At 41.1% G+C, this 21,374-nt stretch overlaps 1 protein-coding gene across 3 annotated transcripts in view; it reads right to left on the bottom strand.

Moving 5' to 3' along the window:
* Nucleotides 1-17,534, bottom strand: part of AZIN1 (antizyme inhibitor 1) — a 36,169-nt gene extending 18,635 nt beyond the window's left edge. For 2 of the 3 annotated variants that reach the window (XM_070392661.1, XM_070392663.1), the window contains exons 1-2: nucleotides 17,199-17,534; nucleotides 12,700-12,837 (exon numbers count right to left, since the gene is read on the bottom strand). The gene's annotated coding sequence lies outside the window, so the exon portion shown is untranslated. Of the gene's footprint in view, nucleotides 1-3,364; nucleotides 3,511-12,699; nucleotides 12,838-17,198 lie in introns of all 3 variants that reach the window. The other variant, XM_070392662.1, reaches the window with a different exon arrangement.
* Between the last annotated feature and the right edge of the window lie 3,840 nt (nucleotides 17,535-21,374).

Genomic DNA, 21,374 nt, shown 5'->3' with positions numbered 1-21,374 from the left:
CTTTAGCCTAATGTTTCTGCTCATAAGACTCCTCAGTATATTCTACTATTTTTATTTATTTTTGTTAATCCTCACTCGAGGATATTTTTCCATTGATTTTCACAGAGAGTAGAAGGGAAGGGGAAAGACACAGAGAGAAATATCAGTGTGAGAGACACATGGAATGGTTGCCTCCAGCATGATCCACGACCAGGTACATGCCCTTGACCAGAATCAAACAAGTGATCCTTCAATTCATAGGCAGATACTCTATCCACTGAGCCAAACTGACTTAGGGCTATTCTACTATTTATATGTAATATTTACTTGGGAATCTTGGGTTATCAATTATAGACCACCACAGGCTTTTTAATTTTTTTAAAGAAGTCTAGCTTTTAGAGTCAGGACAAGATGAATCTTAGTTTCTTGTAGGAATAGTGCTTAGGGAAAAGGTAATTTTCCTCTAATGTCAGGATCCTCAGTACTTAGAAAAGATCAGGCCCATTCCATGCAGTCTTTTCTGCTGAATGCCCATATTCTTCAGGGCTTTTCCTAGAGTAGTGTGGTCATAGAGATAATGATGTCCCCCCCCACCCCCAAACTATTTTTGATCTACATAACCTATACATCCAACTCTCACTGCCTGCTAAACTAGCTTAAATGTAACAGCAAACATTTTTACGGCAGTATGCCAGGCGCTGTTCTAAGTATATCATCTATCTAGTATCAATTTTCTTAACCCTTAAAGCCATGATGTTATTAACCTCATTTTACCTTTGAAGACACTGGGGCACAGAATAACTAATTAGGCTAACTCTAGAGATGCTGATCAAGTCATGTTTAAAGTATGTCTCTTCAGCACACAGGATTCCTTTTCCTGGAAAACCAACACAACAGTTTCTTTTCTTTTCCCCTCCCTCCCTCCCTTCCTTTCTTAATATTTCTTTATTGATTTCCGAGAGGAAGGAAGAGGTAGAGAGAGATAGAAACATCAATGATGAGAGAGAATCATTGATTGGCTGCCTCCTGCACAACCCCCACTGGGTATTGAGCCCGCAACCCAGGCATGTGCCCTTGGCCAGAATTGAACCTGGGACCCTTCAGTCCACAGGCCGACACTCTACCTACTGAGCCAAACTGGCTAGGGCAACAATTTCTTTATTAGAGCTTTAGCATATTCCCATAATAAATTAACCATTTCTCAGATTAAATTCTCACAGTTGTTAATCAATAAATTTATTCAAATATGGTATAAAAACATCTTATCCTGCCTACTCATTCCTAGCCTTTTAACCTTTCTTCATATAAATGTTTTCTACATTTTAACCTTGGGGCTGTTCCTTCTTTTTTGTCTAATTCTCTCAAGTAAAACCCAAAATTATTTTTTCCTTTTTCATCCACCTTATCAACAGTTTGCAAGCAATGTGTACCCAATTTTGACAAATGTGTACACCCCAGTAATCACCACTACTATAAAGATAAGTTCCCTCATGTCCCTTTTGCAATCATTCCCCAATTCCACCTCAAAACAGATCTGCTTTCTGTCTAATCTCATTTTTGTAGAAGTGAAATAATTTTAAACATCAACTGAGGGCACCAAACTGAAACAGTTGGCAAATAATGGTACTACCAACATGAACAAAAATATTAGAAAATATTCACTGCTCTAAAGTAAAGATACAATGCTTATAGAGTGACTAATACCATCATTGAAATGGAACTCTCAATTCAGAAGTAACCATAGAAGTAGCTTACCAACCTCTAGTTGACTCACAAAAGGACATTGATAGGAAAATAAAACTCATTTATTATATTGGCAATACTTGACAAAAGGACCAACGGACTAAACACTTAAAACACTAAAAGAAATATAGGACATTAATTTACTTAGTTATACCAAGCATTGCAATAAAATTGTTTATTAAAACCAATACTAATAAAGCCTATACATAACAGATGGTAAATGTGGCTAAGTGAGTTCTGTCTCCACCATCTTCTTAAATGCTCTCTGAAGGTTTTGATATTCTCCTAATTCCTAACCCAGAGTAGGTGCTCAGAAACAGATGGAACAAAGGATTTACAACTCTTAAACTTAGCAATGGTGGTGACAGCAATACACTCCCTTGAAGTGTGTTGGAAAACATGATTCATCTTTCACATTCTTAAAAGGAGCCCAAAACCTTGATTCACAAGCGACTCACATGTAAATGTAAACCTCAGCTGTCAGTTACTGTTAAAGACCAGTTACTGTTAAGCACTAAAAGCTTTGCCCAGGGAAAACTAATTCCTCAAAAGAATCTGCAAAACACAAAAACCTTCAGGAGGGAAGTTTGCAATACATTTTGAGCCACCAATGCGTTTTGTTCAAAGTGTCCCTTTGGAAGCCACCTATTTCCACAACGGAAGAGGCTTAAGTAGAGTTGGATAAAGGCGGGCTGATCTTGAGTCTTTCCTACCCCCAACCTCACTGAAGGATTCCTAAAAAGTAGTTCTTAACCATACCTCTACTGTCTCAGAAAAGAACATCTCCACCTTAATTCAAGCACTAAAGAAAGAAAATATTTTGCTAAAATGTTTTCAAGTGACATGTAAAGTTACTTGGTGATGACACATTAACCCAGAATCTGAGACACGAGCGTGTTCTAGGCGGCCAAAATGAAAATAAGTGTGCGTGTCTTGGGGGGTAAGCAGAGGTTATGCTGTATGCCAGATCTGCCAAGTTAATCCACCTCAATTTTAAACACCATAGGGAATTTCTGCCAAACTTCCCAGTGCTCTAATCCTGAGTAAAATTCCTAACAGACACTGTACCACTTTTTATGGCTTGTAAGTCAGAAACAGGACTGGTTTACTGGCTCCAATACAATATAGACCATTACATACTATAGTCTGGTGCTGCTGGATACTGAATTATTGACATTAAATCTGAGAAAATCTACCCCATGTAAATCTTACATTCTCTCCAAAATGCTTTATAACTTAAGAGCAAATTTACTTTTATCAATAGATACTAGGAAGTGTTTTCTTCTCACAAGAGTCTTTAAGCTATTTTCACAACTAAAACCCTTATTTATACAATATATGGTGAAAGAAAGCTCATCTTATTTTACACTAATACAAGTGGTGTAATCACAATACTACTTTTATAATAAGTAATTTCCTCTTGGATAGCTGGGAAGAAAGAACTGTTTAACATTCCTATACACCTTCACATTGGTGTTTTTGATAATACATTTTTTATGAAGAGCTGCCAAAGAAAAATCTCCAAAGAACTGCACACTGCTCTCCCTGGAGCCTTTCATGAGGCAGTTGAGTCCTCATGTTCGTCAAAAAGGTAGCTCCAAGAGTAATGGCTGCAGCACTGGGCACTTGCCTTGTTACACACCTGCTACAAAGGCTTCTACAGTTGATTGTACTTCAGAAGAAACTGATACATCTCTCAAATAATCACAAGATAATTCTGGCAGCAACAGCCCACTTGACACCAGGCTGGATGAATATGAGTCTTGGATTTCTGAAGTGAAGACCTCCCTGGAAGTAGAACAGGGAGAGCTGAACGGTTGAAGAGTACTGTTTCAGAGACATCTACTCAGGAAATCCAACCTTAATACATCAACCACTTTTCTAAAAGGACTCTTACTCATTACAAATGAGAACCTGACCTATTTGGAAATTTATACTACTACTATTACTCTGAAGAAGCCTGAGGACACTTCTAACTGTATTTTTTTTTTTTTATTACATTGGCATTTGATAACTTAGCACTCAGCTCACAGCTTTAAAAATAGACACAATGCTGTCAGTCACCTCTGCATTCTACCTCCAAAAGAAAAGTTACTTACCCTACAGAATACCTTTAGAAGTAACTGGGCAAAAGAGTATTAGAAGAGACTTCTAAAAAATGGGTTGGGCACTACAGATGTGAAGCCTGGAGCAGGTAAACCTGCTAAAAAAAAGTAGTTCCAGGAAGCTACACTCTGGAACTGGTAGTCTTAGAGGTAATAACAATAGCCTACATTGAGTACTCAGAAGAATCAGGACAGGGTTTGCTTCAACTGACGTAAGAGGAAAGCCAGAAATGGCAATAAGCATCCTTAAAGTTATTTTTCAGGTGATGAGGTTGGAAAACAACTGAGAAATCCTAGAGGAAGAATATAAAGCTGACTGCTTGAATTTTAAGACAGAAAAGAACAAGAATGCATAGAACATATTTAAGGGGGAGGGGGGTGAGGGAACCCCTAAAAGAATGAACACAACAGGCTATATATGATGAAGTACCTGTGCAAAGCTGTCCAATGAAATGCCTCACAATAAATTCTAAAAAATATCTTTAATGAGAAGATGAAACATGGGATTTTCATAGCAATATGCTTCTGCATATACAACTGACAAGATTAGGCTCCTCTTTTTTAAAAAAGTGTTTGACATGAAAGCTAAATCTGTTTCTGGAGGGAATATCAGTTTTGATAATTAAGAGGTGGTAACATTAAAGATAACTACTATAACATAACACGAACAGGAAATACATAACCATATTAACTTCAAGCTCTCCTGGTGCAGCGTAGGAAATAACCCTATAAACAGATGTACTTTCAATTACTACTTTGAATACCTTATAGCAGCAGATCTGTCACCTCTCCAAGAGGAAAACTTAAGAATATGCATGTCAGACTTTTCTTTTGTTAATCCTCACTCGAGGATATCTCTCCATTGATTTTTTTAGAGTGGAAGGGAGAGGGAGAGACAGAGAGAAACATCAATGTGAGAGACACATTGATTGGTTGCCTCCTGCATGCGCCTAACCAGAGCCCGGAACTGAGGTACATGCCTTTGACTGGAATTAAACCAGGGACCCCCTGGTCCGCAGTCTGACGCTCTATCCACTGAGCCAAACTGGCTAGGGCATGTCAGACTTTTCTAATCATCATTCTCTTGTTATTTAATAGTTTTATTCTTCTATATGCCCATAAAACAGTAGCTTTACTGTTTTAAACTATAAATGGAATCACTACTGTTTATTATGACTGACCTCTTCTGCTCTACTTTATCATTTTAGTTCATCCATGCGGACTGATGTGACTGGAGTCCATTAATTTTCACTGTTGTGTAGTATCCTACTGTGTAGATATACCATGTTTATTTATCTGAACTGACCTATAGATTACTTCCCATTTTTTGCTACATTTATAAATGTCCATTATTTATAATATAACTTCTTGCTATTATTTATGTAACTCTCAAGAGTAATTACATAAAAACTGGTGTACACTGCTTTCCAATCTTTATGGTCTTCCCAAAAAGTGCTAGTCAAACTGTGGTCTGCAAACTAGCTAACCAACAAGTTAAGAACCAAGCACTGTGCTCTTTTACATGCTGGTGCCAGAGTCTATTTTGCTGATTGGCAGTTTAAGTAGTATTGGTTTAGGCACCAGAGTCTAAAGCCACACACATGAGAGCAGAATTGTTAAGTTGTTAGTGAAAGATAGTTTTCAAGTTTTTTGCTTATTTTACAATTTTTTTTCTTCTTTTTCCTATTTACCTGTAAGAGCTCTTCATGAATTTCAGGATAGCAAATATCTCCTATGTTAAGGATTGCTTAATTATTTGGGGAGTTTTGTTATAGTGTCCATGTTGAACATACTAGGACATCCCATTCTACTTTCCATCATGCCAAACATGATGAGCTAAGAAGACACCATATTTATTTAGGAGCTCTTTATAAACTGGACATCAGAGGACCCTTGCAGTAAAAAGAAATAGGTAATCGAAAGTCATACAGTTAACATAAACCTAATATTAATTTCAGTCTGCATTAGCACATAAAGCCGTAGTAGAAAATTGTGTCTTAAGAACATGTAGACAACTAAACAATTCAACTAGAATATAAAACTGAAAAGTCCTGGTGAAGGCCTGGGGCGGGGAGCAGGGGTGGGCTAGAAGAGGTCAATGGGGGGAAAACGATACGTAATACTTTTAACAACAAAGATTTTTTTAAAAGGAAAAGGAAAAAAAACACCTGAAAAGTCCTTATAATATTATTTTAAAGAAACAGTTGTTTTATTACACAAATCTAAGGAGAAAAAAACCAAAGAGAATACATAATTCTTATGATTATTAATAGATGTTTTACGATTATCATGGCTAATACTACTCACAATAACAATTATCCTAGAGCAGCGGTTCTCAACCTGTGGGTCGCAAACAATGAAAATACATCCTGCATATCAGATATTTACATTACGATTCATAACAGTAGCAACATTACAGTTGTGAAGTAGCAACGAAAATAATTTTATGGTTGGGGGTCACCACAACATGAGGAACTGTATTAACCCTTTGAGTGCCAACCAATATCCTAGGAACTATGCTAAAATTGCCAAGGCATTTTGAGTTAAGGTTTTTATATTTTTTTCCCCACATAAAGAGTGAACTACTAGCATCTAATAGTGACACTGCAGGAGGAGCGTGATAGTGCTGCCTGGCACTCTAGGGGTTAAAGGGTCGCGAAAGTTGAGAACCACTGTCCTAGAGTGATGCTGTCCAATATAACTTTCTGCGATTGAAATTTTCTTTATCCCTATTCAAAATAATAGCCATTAGCCACATATAGCTCCCAAACACTCAAAATGTGACTCATGCAACTGAGGAACTGAATTTCAAGTTTTATTTAAAGTTTATTTTAAATTTAAATAGTCACCTGCCTACTTGCTACTGTGCTAAACAGAGCAGTCCTAGAAGATTCTGTTTTCATAAGAAAATTTTAAACTAAGGACCAAGTCCACACACATTACAGATTACCCACCCCCAATAACTTTGCTCAAGGTAGCAAAGACCAACTCATAAGTTTACAAAAGGCCAGATTGTAAGAGAAAAAAAGGGAACAAAACTCCATAGCAAGTTAAATCCTAAAGAGAGATTGAAATGTGTGCATACATAAAATAAAAAGGCAAAAAGTTTAGAGCAGAATATTCCAAAAGCGTTTATCTTGGCTCCTACTGTTAGTTACAGACCTCCTGAAGGCTAGGTATGGTCTGGGCAGGCTGAACATCAACCTAATCCTTGCAACTGTATGCTGTACAAATATTCAAATATTTTCTATTTATGCCATAATGTTCTTCACAATATTCACTGGATTAAAGAAAAGAATGGCTAACACTGGACTAAAGGGAGGGGGAGGGGGGGGAGAGGAATGGCCAAATCTTTGCTACAGTTAGCTTGTGACAAATTGCTTAAGTGTGCATGATGACCCTGAAATGGCAGTGAAGAACAAAAATATGTTTCCTACGCCTTTCCAGTATTGAGAGCACTTCATGTATAACAGCCGCCTTAGACTTATTTTAACCATGGCCAACCCTGAATGGCAGCCGACCCTTACCTAAATTTTATAGTTTACCCAATACCACCTTTACTCCTAATTGGAATTAAGTGTTTTTAAAAAAAATTTTTTTTGGAAGAGGGGAGGAAACTTCAAACTCAAAAATTGAAATAAGACCAGGCATAGAGAGTGTAATGAACACACATATTGATAGTCATTGTTAAGTCTCTAGGCTCAACTGACTCTTGTTAACATGCTATTATTCACACTGTGCTTGTATAGAATATATTTCCGCTACTTTTACACATGCAAGGAAGCACCATCAAATACTACTTACTTTATGCATGCCAAGAGGATACACTTAACGTTAGAAAAACTGGTCCCTAATTTCAATGATGAGTTTTGTTCAGCTTTATGGTCAAAGAGCACCAACAACCATTAATGAATGTACTGTTGAATTTGCTTGCATCACAGAATCTTTAAATTACCAAAACTAAAATTTATTATCTCCATAATGAGTAAATATTTTGCCTTTTCTACTGACAATTAACAGTGAAACATGAGGAAAAAAAGAGAAAATTTATATATATACATATAGCTAATATGCAAAGTGTCCCCTTGGGAATTCGACCAGGAAAATGGGAGTTTAATCGCTCGCTATGACGGAGTGGCAGGGAACATGGCTGGTGATCAGCAGCAGAGGCAGGGCAGGGCCCTGAGGGAGCTAGGGAAGGGGGAGGCGGGGAATCTGATGGGAATTTTGTTCACCAGGCCTCTAATAGTACTAGTAAACTCGTAAAGAACATTTTATTCCCCTAGTTAAAATAATATCAATTTAGGTTGGGCAGGTCCTATTAAGGCACATGTAAATGAGACAGAGTATGGATATTTAAAACCCTGATGTTCGTATGAAATTTCTACATGAACAAACACATAACAAAGTTAACTGATGATAATCAGGTAAAGAAAACTTTAAGCAAATTTTAAGAGTCCATTTGAACAAATCAATTAATTGCATCCTTTTTCCATACTTAGACACAACACATAAGGTATATGCTAATGATTAATTCAATCTGATTTCATCATCAATAGAAACAGTTGGTTAGAAGAAAATTTAGTTTTCTGGAATGCAATCTTCAAAATTTTTTCCACTGGGCTAATTTATTAATTATAATCAGAGCTATAAAACTTGAAAATCTAGCCCACGGGAAAAAACTGCATCATAAACCCCTAAAGAATTTTCTTTTAAAGACATGAAAAAACTTTTGTACAATTAGCACCCCTTCATTCATCTGAGATATTATTGGCATTAAAATACTTGTCAATCGGGGGGAAGGAGACATATGTAAAGCTTTAAACAATTAAAAAAAATACTTGTCAAGATATTTTATAGTGGTCATATTTTTTTTCTTTTTATTTATTTATTTCAGAGTTGAAGGGAAAGAGAAAGAGAATCATTGATTTGCTGCCTCCTGCACGTCCCACACTGGGTATCAAGCCTGCAACCCAGGCACGTACCCTGACCAGTAATCAAACCATGACCCCCTGGTTCATAGGTCAACGCTCAACTGGGCTCGTGGTCACATGTTATAATATACACTTACTCTAAAGAAAAGTCTTGAAAGAAAAAAACTTCATTATGTAAGCAACTTCCAAAATTTCCAGATATTTACCTCAAAATTCAGATGGTTATCTGATTTAAAAACCTAACTCTGAAGCCAACTCCTAGATCTTAGACCACCTGCATAGAAATCCTATTGGGAGTTATTGGAGTATTACACGGTTCAAATAGAGTTAGTTTATAGTTTAGTTACACAGTCTGCAATGTTACATGCCAAGTATTTTCCATAAAGGCCAGTGTGTTAAGTGCCTTTAATGACTTGCAGTTTTCCAAACAGTATTGTTGCTCCACAAAAAATTAACTTCAGAATTTCATATGTCAACTGCTATAAGTTATCTGAGGATATCTTTGGAACATAAAATTTTCTCTTGCCATTTTTATTAATTTTAGCCAAGAAACCTTTGGAGCCTAGCCAGCATGGCTCAATGGTTGAGCTTCAACCTATGAACTAGGAGGTCACGGTTCAACTCCTGGTCAGGGCACATGCCTGGATTGTAGGCTCTATCCCCAATGTGGGGTGTGTAGGAGGCAGCCGATCAATGATTCTCTCCCATCATTGATGTTTCTCTCTCTCTCCCCCTCTCACTTCCTCTCAGGAATCAATAAAAAAAAAAAAATCTATAATCTAATTAGACCAGATGTCCTTCCTGACGAAGCTGGGACTGCGAGGGCCTCTAGTACATATATATGAGAGACCTTTGCAGCCAGGTATCTTTCTGAATTTAAAATTTTTAAGATTTTAGAATGGTAGTATACTACATATACTTCATATATCATGTAATACTCTACAGGCTATTTAGTCAACACCCTATAATCATTTCTGCAGCAAAACTTAGGAATATTAGCATTGTGTGGTAATAAGATAAAAATGGCCTCAAATCAGCTCAGATTCAGGTCAAGTTTTTGTTCCCAAATCAGTTTAGGTCCGTAGTTGGCAAACGGCGGCTCTCCAGCCACATGCGGCTCTTTGGCCCCTTGAGTGTGGCTCTTCCTAAGCCTTAGGAATACCCTAATTAAGTTAATAACAATGTACCTACCTATATAGTTTAAGTTTAAAAAATTTGGCTCTCAAAAGAAATTTCAATCGTTGTACTGTTGATATTTGGCTCTGTTGACTAATCAGTTTGCCGACCACTGGCTTAGGTTATATCAAGGAAGCTGTAAAATATTTTTTTCCTCAACTTTTGGATTTCAAAATTATATGAATAAGGTATTGTGGACCATCACTTTACAGCACAGCATCAAGTACTGACGTTTCATTTAACATAACATACATTGTACACCTGGGCATAATAAATAAGAGACACTGCAGATTAATATCTTTATTCTATCTGTGCCCATCCATCTATACACCCCTTAGAAGAGGGGGAAACTATGGACTTTCCAAGTTCTACAAGTTATTAATTTTTCTAAATAGAGAGTACTTTTCTCTGATTTGGTAGTGATCTTATCAGCTCATTGATATCAGCTTCTCAAGGTGGAGAAACATCACTAGAAATATTAAATATAATCACTGTTAAGTTTCCATTATAGCAAGAGACTTGAACCTAAAAGAAATCTAACTTTAATAGGATCTTTCTTAAAACATGGCATTTGTTCTTAAATTTCCACCTTAGAATCTATTTATGACTATGATGTCAACTAATGCCACCTCAGGAAAGTTTTAAACATCCAAGCCAACTTGGGGAAAAACATCAGATATGTTGGAAATAGAACAGATGGTTAACAAAAATTAAGAGATAACTGACTTGGTAACTGAGATGGTGGCAACAATGCTTCTCTTTAATATGCATACATACCATTTGGTTAAAATGCAGATTCTAATGAAGGTTTGGGTGGGGCCAAAATTCCAAATTTCTGTTATAAGTGATGCTAATAGATGCTATTCCAAAGACCACACACTCAAAGAGAAATCATTTTATCATTTCAGGACTAAAGAAACTTTATATAAAATAAAGGAAATATTATATAAAAATCACAGCTGTAAAGTAAGCACTTTGCTCAAATTCACAAAGCTATGAGAAACCCTCCAGTCAGGGTTCTAAGTCATTAAATTGTGTTCCCCCCCTCTCTTTAATCTTTAAAAAACCCGCCTTAAGTTGTAATTTGAGGTTAATATCACGTGATGAAAAGGTTTGCTTTAAGATACTCTCCCTAATTTGATAGAGCAAATACTTTTGATATAATCTGTTTAACAAGAGATACTAAGCAAACACAAAACTGATACCCTAAGCCAGGGGTGGGCAACCCCTAGCACGTGTGCCAAATATTGCACGCCAGTAACTTTTGCTGGCACGTGAAACCCTCTCTTATAATCTTCCATTTACAATTTTTTTCTTAATATCGACTTTTTTATTTTTCAGATAAATTCAGTGTAGGTGCATCTTAAATAAATAATTTTACATAACCAGTTATCTTAAAGACCATAGACACGGATTGACGAGAGAGGGGAAGAGGCAATTTCTATGCCTCTGCCTTAACTCTCCCTGCCTTCCTAGATCTGACCAGTGTTTTGGTTTCATCCACATACGCTTGTGAATCTTTGTTCTCAGTGATGAATTCTGTTAAGTCTCGTAATAGGAGTAGCCTGACGGATGAAAGTAGTAGCTCGTGCATATCTCTGAAGGTCACAAAATATAAACCTGATGTAAAATCTCTGTCATCAGTGATGCAGCAGCAAAAGTCCCACTGATAATATCAAACGGAGTCATAAAGTTTTCTGTCGGACTATCAGTGTACATGTATACATTAAAAAATAAATGTATTTTTCATCATCATATACTGTTTTTGTTGCTCAAATGAATTTTGTTATTTTCTCAAGGTTCTTTACATACGTACACCTTAAGCAATATCAAGTAGGCGTAACATGTTCTCAAAAAATTAGGGTTGGCACGCAGAAGAATTTTGAGTCAGAGATTTTGCTGGTTTTGGCACGCACTCACAAAAAGGTTGCCCACCCCTGCTCTAAGCGTTCCTAAAAATTTCAAGTGTTCTTGCTAAGTCTCTGGCCAACTTAAAAACATCCAAATCTCAAAAGCAAGAAATCTATAAATAGTAGATTTAAAATTTAAACACATGAACCTAGCAACACAAATTTACTAGTAAATTCAAACAAGTTTACTGTGGAATTACATTTTTCACAGAGATTTAATTCAAAAGTCAAATTCATTCATAGAAAATCAAGTATAGTCAAAACAAAACTACCCCCTGAAAAATCTGCTCAGGTGTACATATATGATCTCCCAGTAAGTCCTCTAAAACAACCCGTTTTTTCCCCAGCAGCTGAGTGTTATATAAAGTTATTTTATGAAAAAGAATATAAACTCTAAACATCACTTTGTCTGGCAAGATGCTCATAACTAGAAAAACAAGAACTAAGATTCACCCCTCATATCCCATGCTCTAGGATATAGGTGCAGTGAGTGGAATGGAGAGCATTTGCTCTGTTTGAATGACGTGATAAACTACTACCCACATCTTAACTTTAAAAACCTCTCTCCAATTTATATTAAAACCTGACTATTAAGATTTCCTAAAATGTAGCTTACAATAAATACGTGTCATGAATCAAAATAAATGCTGTGATCCAGTCTTTAGTAAACAATGCATATAACTGAATCAGTATACCACTAATGTCAAGCCTGTTTTAGAACTTTTAAAGAGTTTTAAGAGTCACTGCATTTTAAGAGGTAAATACAATTGCAAGTTTGAAAAAGATCGAGCAAACAGAACTCTCCTTCACTTCAACTTTACAAGATCCCTGCATGGATGTGAAAATACTTACATGGACAAGTTAGGAGATGGAACCCCCCTATCATCAGCTAGGTTCCCAAGGTGGCTCAGCGTTGAAGTCAAACTGCTCTCTATACAGCACTTCTCCTAGGCCTTCTGGGTAGTTGTACACTTGGTCAGAAAGTTCGCCCTAAAGGAGGAAATAAAAGTAGTAGCATTTAATCCTATGTTTAAAAATGTTAGGTTAAATTGACATATTAACTGCAGAAATAAGTTTTAATAGAATCTATCATCTATCTATCTATCTATCTATCTAAAAGCCTAAGTGACCAGTGCGACTGAATGACCAGAACAACGGGTCGACCAGTCGCTATGACATGCACTGACCACCAGGGGGCAGACGCTCAATGCAGCCAACCTCCTGTGGTCTCTCCCCCTGGCCAGTAGGCCCTGATCACTGGCCAGGCCTAGGGACCCCACTCGTGTGCGAATTTCGTGCTCTGGACCTCTAGAGTTTCAATAATGTCACATTACACAAAATGTTTTCAAAGTGTTTACATCACAGTATGAAGTATGTACTCTTTACATAGTAAGCATTTCCAAGCTGCAATAGTACAAAATTCACATAACCTCATGTCATGGTCATCTTACCAAGTATTACTCAGTTTCCAGCCTTCATCTAATTTCATTTTTGCTTTCATTTGTCCTCCAAAACTGAAATTTCTAAGTTGCCTAAAATGTAAGTGTCCAGTACTCTCACCAACCTGATGTGTACGCAAGACTCAGTATGTATGTTATAACATGTAGTCTAGAACTACCCAGAACATTTCTTTTACTCTCCAGATTCCAAGTTCTTCTTTGCTTAAAGTATAAAATCCTACTGTATACCAAAACGATAAAAAGACTTTATGACTTTGCTAATACATTATGTGAACTAACTTTTGAGAACTGTCTTATATATTGGGCAATGACCACTAAAGGTTTACCTCCTCATACCTAACTTGTCTAAACGTAAGTCACTCTACTATACTAGGAACAACATATGAGTGTGAATGTGCTTGGCCTACTACAAAATGCTAAATAAGTTTTAGGAATGCTTATTACTTGCTATCATTTAATAGGACAGACTTATATAATCTCTAAGGTAAACCACTAGACCAGACCTATTCATACTTCTATAATTCTGTGGTTGCTACTTTAAATATAATCTGGCAGCATTTGCTAGAAAAGGGCTAAGAAAGAAATCAGAAAAATGGCAAAACTAGAAATTATAAGGGCAAGAATCTGAGAGATTTCAGAAGCACTATAGGCATATCTAAAGCATATCTCATCTCAACCAGGATGGTCACTTTTGTAGGAGGTAAAGAAAATGTTCTTTCAATCTACTAGGGTCTGCTCACACTCTCAATGATACTAATGGATGATGAGGCAAGATACTAGCATGTAACAGTGATTATAAGCTTACATTAGACTCCATAACAAAGATTCTGATTCTGCCCACACCACGATAATTTTAAAAATAAACTAAAAGACTCATGCTGGAGACAGAGATGGTTTATTCTGTTATTCCAAGAAATAGGATAATTATCCTGTCAGAGACATCCATCCCCCCCCCCCCCCCCCCATATCTTGCCACTTTAATGCAACCCAAGAGCAGTGATGTGAAATGCTAAGGCCATTAAACTTCAGATATTCAAGAATGTTCTTCAGTATGATCTCTAAAAGATACGAGTAGGAAATGAAGGCCCTAAAATTTGAAAGGCACATCTCAACAGAAATAATAAAAAGGGCATGTAGAATAAGAGAACCTTTATATACAGGATAAATAGAATTATCTGTACAGTTAAGATAAACCATGAAAAGTTAGATAAAATTGTGGAGAAAAGGAGTTAAATTATTCTCATTTAGAATGGTGTGTGTAAATCAGCCGGATCATGTACAACACTGCATTCAAGTTCCTTAACAATCGTTTGAAGAGACTGTCTTCATCTTGGTGAACAGCAAGCCGGCAGTAGGCCAGTAAGACAAAAAAAAAAAAAAAGAAAGAAAAAGAAAACTTCTTTCATCACATGGGAGACACTACCCACAAAAACCTAGTATCACCAAATTATCACTATTTCTCTGACCTCACACTGCCTTTACCAATGACTTTTAAAGTTGTTCTGTGATATTCCTTCCCAAAACCCCAAGCCCCAGTCTAATCATGACAAAAGACCAGATAAACCCAAATTGGAAGATGCTCTACTGGATATCTGGTCAATATTTCTCTGGACTGTCAAGGACATGAAAACCAAACAAAAAAAGACTAATTGTCACAGATCAGAGAGTCTGGGGAAGGCAGGACAACTAAATGCAATGTGGTACTTTGGATCGGATCCTGAACAGAGAAAGGACATTAAGAACAGGTTGAAAGCCAAAGAACGTCTGGAGTATAGTTAGTAATGTATCTGGGCGAGAAGTATGCAGTACCAGCTTACTGCACTAAATTTGCAACTTTTCTATAAATCTAAAATTATTCTAAAATAAAGTTTATTTTAAAAAATTAGAGAAAGGATTAATATAGTGGGCCACTACTGAGCAACAAAAAGGAAAAATCTGCTAATAAATGCACCATGAGTATCAAAAATATGCTGAGTTAAAGAAGTCTTTTAAATCAATGCATACAGTGTAATTCCACTTATATACACAAGTTCTAGAATAGACAAAACTAATCTGCTAAAAACAAAAAAACCAGAATCATGGCTTCTTCTGTGGTGAGAAGGGGATAGGGTTTGAAGGGGCAAGAGAGAACTTTCTGGAGAGCTGGCAATGTTCCACATCTTGACAGAGGTTTGGCTTACACAGCTCTACTTTTGTCAAAACTCATCAAACGGTATTACTTGAGAGGTGTGCATTAACTATGTGAATCTGACTGTGTGTGTGTGTGTGTTCTTTAAAGAATAAACAGAATTAGACCCTATTTAATGATATGTGCACACTGAAGTTGGAGCAGTGAAGTGTTCAGGCAACTTCAGCTTGCTTTGGTGTATGGGACGATGCTCCAACCAACTGAGACATCCGGCCAGGGCAGCATCCGATTACTTCCAAATATATGGAAAAACATGATGGATTGATGAATGGACAGATAGCGGGATGGCAAATAAAAGTAAACTGTGAATCTAGGCGAGGGTACAATTCTTTCCCCTTCTCTGGATGTTCGAAAATTTACAAGTTAAACCTGGGCGGCCAGAGGGAAGGTACTGATGATGACTGCACCTACCAGTAGTCATTCAGGAGCCCATCCACCCCACAAAACGCAAACCCCTCAGGGCTTATCTGTATTCACGACCAGCATCTGCAACTCTTACATTTGTCCAAGGAATTAAAGGATTAGTGGGGCCTTGCTCAAGCTTCTGCCAGGCCCGGCAGCTCTCTCTTCCTCAAGTGTCCTCCCTGGGGTTCCCACCCCGGCTGGGAGCTCAACAGTGAAAACGGGACAGGACACCAAAACATCCTAAGGTGTCCAAGATGCTCCCCCCCCCCCCCCCCAAATCCAGTGAAAACTGCTGAAACATCATCACGGGCTGCGAACTGCGAACTGCGCACCGGCCCTTCCAGCTGCCCGAACCACCAGCTCGCTGAGCCCCAGAAATCTCCGCTCAGAACGTGTCTGGGGGGAAGAGCTAAAACACGTTACCACCGTGAACGGCTGGCGGTCGCACTTACCGGGACTTGATCAGCCACCCGAGCCCGCCGCGCGCCCTCCCTGCCCAGGAGTCGTGGCGTGGACGGAGCACGAAGCCATGGCGACGGGTCCTCGGGCTCCAGGAGGCGACCCGGGGTGAGTGAAGGCGACCGGGCCCAATCCCGGGCGCCGCGGGGGGCGGGGCGGCAGGCCCGAGGCTGCCAGCCGGGGCCAAAGGCCTCTCGCTCGCTACCTGACACCGGGGTTCCCCCCGCCGGGCCCCGCGTGGCGTCAACTTTCCTCCAGCAGAGGGAGGCCGCACGCCCGGCGCCCGTCCTCCCCCGGCAGCTGTCACCGGAGGCCGGCGCGGGCCCGCCCCGCTCCATTCATAACGCCCGGCCCCGGCCCCGGCCCCCGGAGCGCCGCCCGCCCGCCCGAGCGCCCCGAGGAGAAGGCTCGGCGCCTCTCGGGGTCGGGGCGGCGGGACCCAGGCCCCTCGGGGACGACGGCCCGGCCCCCCTCCCCGGAAACAGCAAAGCACCACGGGAGAGGGGTGGGGGGACCACGCCGCCCGAGGCGCCGCCGACCCCCGGCCGCGAGACCCCCGCGCGCCCCCCGCACGCACACGCCCCCCTCGCCCCAGCCGCTCCGACTCCGCCGAGCGTCCGGCGCCTGCCCGAGGCCCTTGAGGCGCGCCCGCCGCCGCGGCACCGGCCGCCGCCGCCACACACACTCCGCCGTCCGCCATGTTCGAGGCGGCCGGCGGCGGGGACGCCGACCGGCGGCGGCGGCGGGGCCCAGCCCGGAGGCACCCGGCCGCCCCCCGAGGCCGGCACCACGTCCCGGCCCCGCCCGCCCGCCCCCCCTCCCCTCGGATGGGTACTCACGTGAGATAACGGCCCAAAGAGTCGGGTAAAGCGTCTTCTCTTTTTCGGCGGAATTTTTAAAGAGGGATGTGGTTACCTTGAGCAGAAATACCCAAGGCGGCCTGGGCCATAAGCTGCGGGGACGACGTAGGAGGAAAAGCGCGGCACCGACACCAGCTGGGCAGCAGTGGAGGCGGCGGCCGACGGAGAGAAACGGGACCCCAGCGCGGGCACGAGGAGGGCGAGGACCGGGCGGGGAGGGGACTCGGCGTCGCCACACCACAGACAGAGGAAGAGAGCGAGAGAGGATGAGAGAAGGCGGAGGAGGCGGAAGACAAGGAGACCCTGCAGCGGAACGAAGAGCCAGAGAATGTGGGAAGGCGGTGCGGGCGCCGCCAGTATTTATAGCCGGGGGCGGGGCTTGGTGACGTCACGCCGGCCGGCAGCCGCGCGAGCGGGGCGGAGCCGGCTCTGGCCGGGAGCAGGGAGCAGGGAGGGGCGGAAGCGAGAGGGGACCGCGCGCGGGGAGCCCGGGGGCGGGGCTGGGCGAGGCGACCCCGCGGGGCAGGTGCCGGCCGCCTGGCGTCTCTCCGCCCTCCCGCGGTCCGCGGGTCCCCGGCGGGCGGAGGGCGGGCGGCGCGGACCCGGGCGGGCGGGGTCGAGGAGGTGGCTGAGCCGTAGCGCGGCACCGCCTCGCGTCCCCGCCCCTCGGGCTCCTGAGCTCTCGCCAGCGGCGGCCCGAGCTTCGGGAGCGGGGCCTGGCCTCCCGGCGCCCGTGCTGTTCCGGGCCCGGGGCGGCGGGATGCAAGCACGGCCTGGAGAGGGTGCGCAGGAGGCCCGTGGGGCCATCGGGGAGCGTCCCCCCTCCCTCGGGAGCCCTCTGCTTTGTGAGGGCGGGCGAGCGGGGGACCACCTTCCAGCCGGAGTCTCCTGCCCTCGCGGGCTGCGGCGCCCCTAATGGCAGCGGGTTCCATTGGGCCCCGTGTTAGCGACCGCGTGAGCACGTCCCCGGTGCTCGTGAGTTGCAGTGCGGTGCAGTAGGGATTTGTTTTTTAAGGAGCGTGGCTTTTATGTCTTCATTTTAAGAGGTGTTGGTGCAGTCAGACCCAGCCCTTATGAATAAAGAACCAGTGTTGGAGAGGGGATTGCTGATGTTCCAAGCTCGCATGACTATCATCTCCCCCGTCTCGTTTTCGCAGTTATTTTAATGTTACTACCGCATAACAAACTTCTACTGGCGGACCTGGGACAACCTCCATCGCTTTTAATTTCTCATCTTTTAAAAATGTCTTCGCACTGGTGATTTAGAAACCCCGAGTTCTGGGGGTGAAAACGCCTTGCAACTCAGACTCAGGGACACAAATGCAATACGGATTGACACACCCCTCCAACATTCAAGTCTTTGAGATTAAGACCCTGCGTTGTTTGGTTTCTCATCCTTCCCCGCCGTCTGTTTACTTTGTGAGCAGCTCTGTGCGTGATGAATAAATCATCAAATGGAAAGAGGGCCTTTCTGCGTAGAAAGGGAGCAATGCTGGAATGTGGGCTCTGGGATGAAAATATTAGGTAGAAATCAGAAGCTGTGGACTCTATTCCCCGTTTTGTTTTTCCATATTTCACTCTGCTTTCGTGGCTTTCTCTTTCATTTAAAAAATTCTCTTTGATTCGGAATATTTATAATCACAGCACTTCACTAGACCCCCTGGTGGAAATAGGAAGGCAAGAAATGAATACACCACTTGAAATCTTGCTTACAATTTAGCAGGGGAAATAAGATGACACAAAATAACTAAACTGTTGACAAATAGATAAGATGCTGCAGTGGAATCTAATAGAAGGAGGAAATGATCGCAGCTAAGTGAGAAAAAGTCTGCTGGGGAAAGATAAAGATAGATTTTGAGAGAAGTTCCAAACATGGGAAACAGGTGACTTTGAGAGCAGATATTCCAGGTAAGGGAAACAGGTGAGAGAAGGCAGAGAAATGGGCCCGTTTGTAGAACTGCAAATGGGCTTTCGGGAGCCAACATTGGGGCAAGGTTGCAAATGAGATTGAAAAGGTAGGTTAGGGTGAGATCCAGACGGGTTCAGAGCTTGGCCTTTATTCTGGAACCACTAATCAGGGACGCAGTATACCCAAAGATGTGTTTAAAAGGTTACCCTGGCATCAGTGGGATTGAAAAGAGAAAGTTTGGGAGAGAGTGAAGGAGACTCTCACCGCAATTAAGGGACTAAGGAATTCAGAATGGATGGGAGGGAAAAGACAGGAAAAGTAGAGGTAATCTTGAATGTCATGGGACATAAGCAAGTGTCATAATTTGGGGATATAAGCTAATCAGCAGGGAGAATTCTGGAATCATGAGAGATAGAAATACAAGGATCCATTTTGGAGGGAAGAAGATGAGCCTGCTTTGAGCATAGTTTGAGCTGTTGATGAAATATCCATATAAAGATGGTGCAGAGGCCCCTGGAAATAGATCTGGAGCCCTTTTGGCTGTGAATTTGGGAGCCCCTTCTACAGGCATGAAAATTAAGGAAATGTGAGGTCTACAGGAAAAAGGATATAAGCGCAGGATCTAGAGAAATGCCAGAGAGAAGGGATCCTGGCACCGAAGACCAAGAAGACCAGCCAGAGAAGTGGGATAGTCCCAGCTGTACACTGTCAAGCCATTCAAGATGGAATGAGTGATCAGGATATCATATACCTCAAGCAGGATGAAAAGGGGGTTCTGATTTTGGCAAATGGCAAATCATTGGTAAATCCAGTCCCACATTGAAAAGTTTGAATTTTTTTTTTCTAAAGAAGTCTGAATTTTTATCCTGAAAAAGTTTCAATCATGATGGTAGTTTGAAGTTGAGAAAAGAGAATAATATGGAGTTGGGAAGAGAAAGGACTGTGTGTGGCAGGGAGAACACTTGGAAAGCTATTGTTTTTTTATGCTTTTTTTAAAAAAAATGTTATTGATTTCAGAGAGAGGCAGGGGTAGGGAGAGAGAGAAACATTGATTGGCTACCACCTCCTGCATATCCCTTTCTGGGGATTGTGCTCGCAACCAGGGCATGTGCTCTGACCCAGAATTGAACCGTGACCTCCTGATGCTCGGGCGACGCTCAACCAACTGAGCCACACCTGCTGGGCTGGAAAGCTATTGGAGTGATTCACAGAGAAGAATGATAAGGGCCTGAGAAGAAGTTATCTGTAACCTTTAAGTGAACAATTTCAGTGGAGTGGGAGGCACAGATGAGTTGCAGAGGTTGGAGTGAGGAGCAGCTGATGTGAAGGCGGTGAATGTTGACCACTCTTTCAAGTGGAAGCTACTGGACTAGAGCCTAATCCGGCATCATTTATATGGAAGTAATTTCAACTTTTATGATTCAAACTGTGTGTCCTCATGATTCACATTGTTGTATTCAAATTTAAAGAATAATGCTAGCTTTTAATGAATACAATAGAACCTTGAAAACTGTACTGCAATGAAATAGACAGCATAGTGTGTAACGTTAACAGAAGGATAGCTTCCCAATGAGAACAGCATATTTAATTGTGTTTGGGGTTTGAGGTTTTGGATTTTTTGCCAAGTTGGGTTACTCAGACACACATACACAGGTAGTGCCAGAGGAAATATTATCATAAAATAGAGAGCCCTAAGATAAAATGATATAACCATTCACACTTAGGTCATCCTGGTACACTGACTCAAACTTACTCTTGTACCAATAGATATAAAAGATTGAATGAATTAGATTGTTGATAAAGACAAGTCACTCAAAAACAAGAGGTAAACCTAAAATCACCAGCCTATAACAGAAATATTTTATAGTCACATGTAAATGTGATAAATGTAAAGAGTCCAGTAGTAACAGAGTAAAAATTCCAGTTTAATGGGACTGTGAAAAGAGAGCTTAATAGGAATTTTTATCGCTGAGTTTCATTCTTTGAGTCCTCCTTATATAGAAACCCCAAATATATAGGTTTTAAATAATTTTTAAAATTTGCATTTTAAAATGTTATGAAAATAACTAGATCTAATAAATTAATTCAGGAAAGTAGCAGGATACAAAATCAATATCTAGAAATTGAAAGCATTCCTATACACCAATAATAAACTATCAGAAAGAGACACTAAAAAAACAATCCCATTTACTCTTGCAACTAAGAAAACAAGGTACCTAGGAATAAATTGAATAGAGGTAAAGGAC

Source organism: Myotis yumanensis, unplaced genomic scaffold (genome assembly GCF_028538775.1).
Source record: "Myotis yumanensis isolate MYYU_CA2020_CCGP unplaced genomic scaffold, mMyoYum1.0.hap1 SCAF_15, whole genome shotgun sequence".
Taxonomy (NCBI): Eukaryota; Metazoa; Chordata; class Mammalia; order Chiroptera; family Vespertilionidae; genus Myotis; species Myotis yumanensis.
This window is presented reverse-complemented; position numbering and strand designations above follow the sequence as displayed.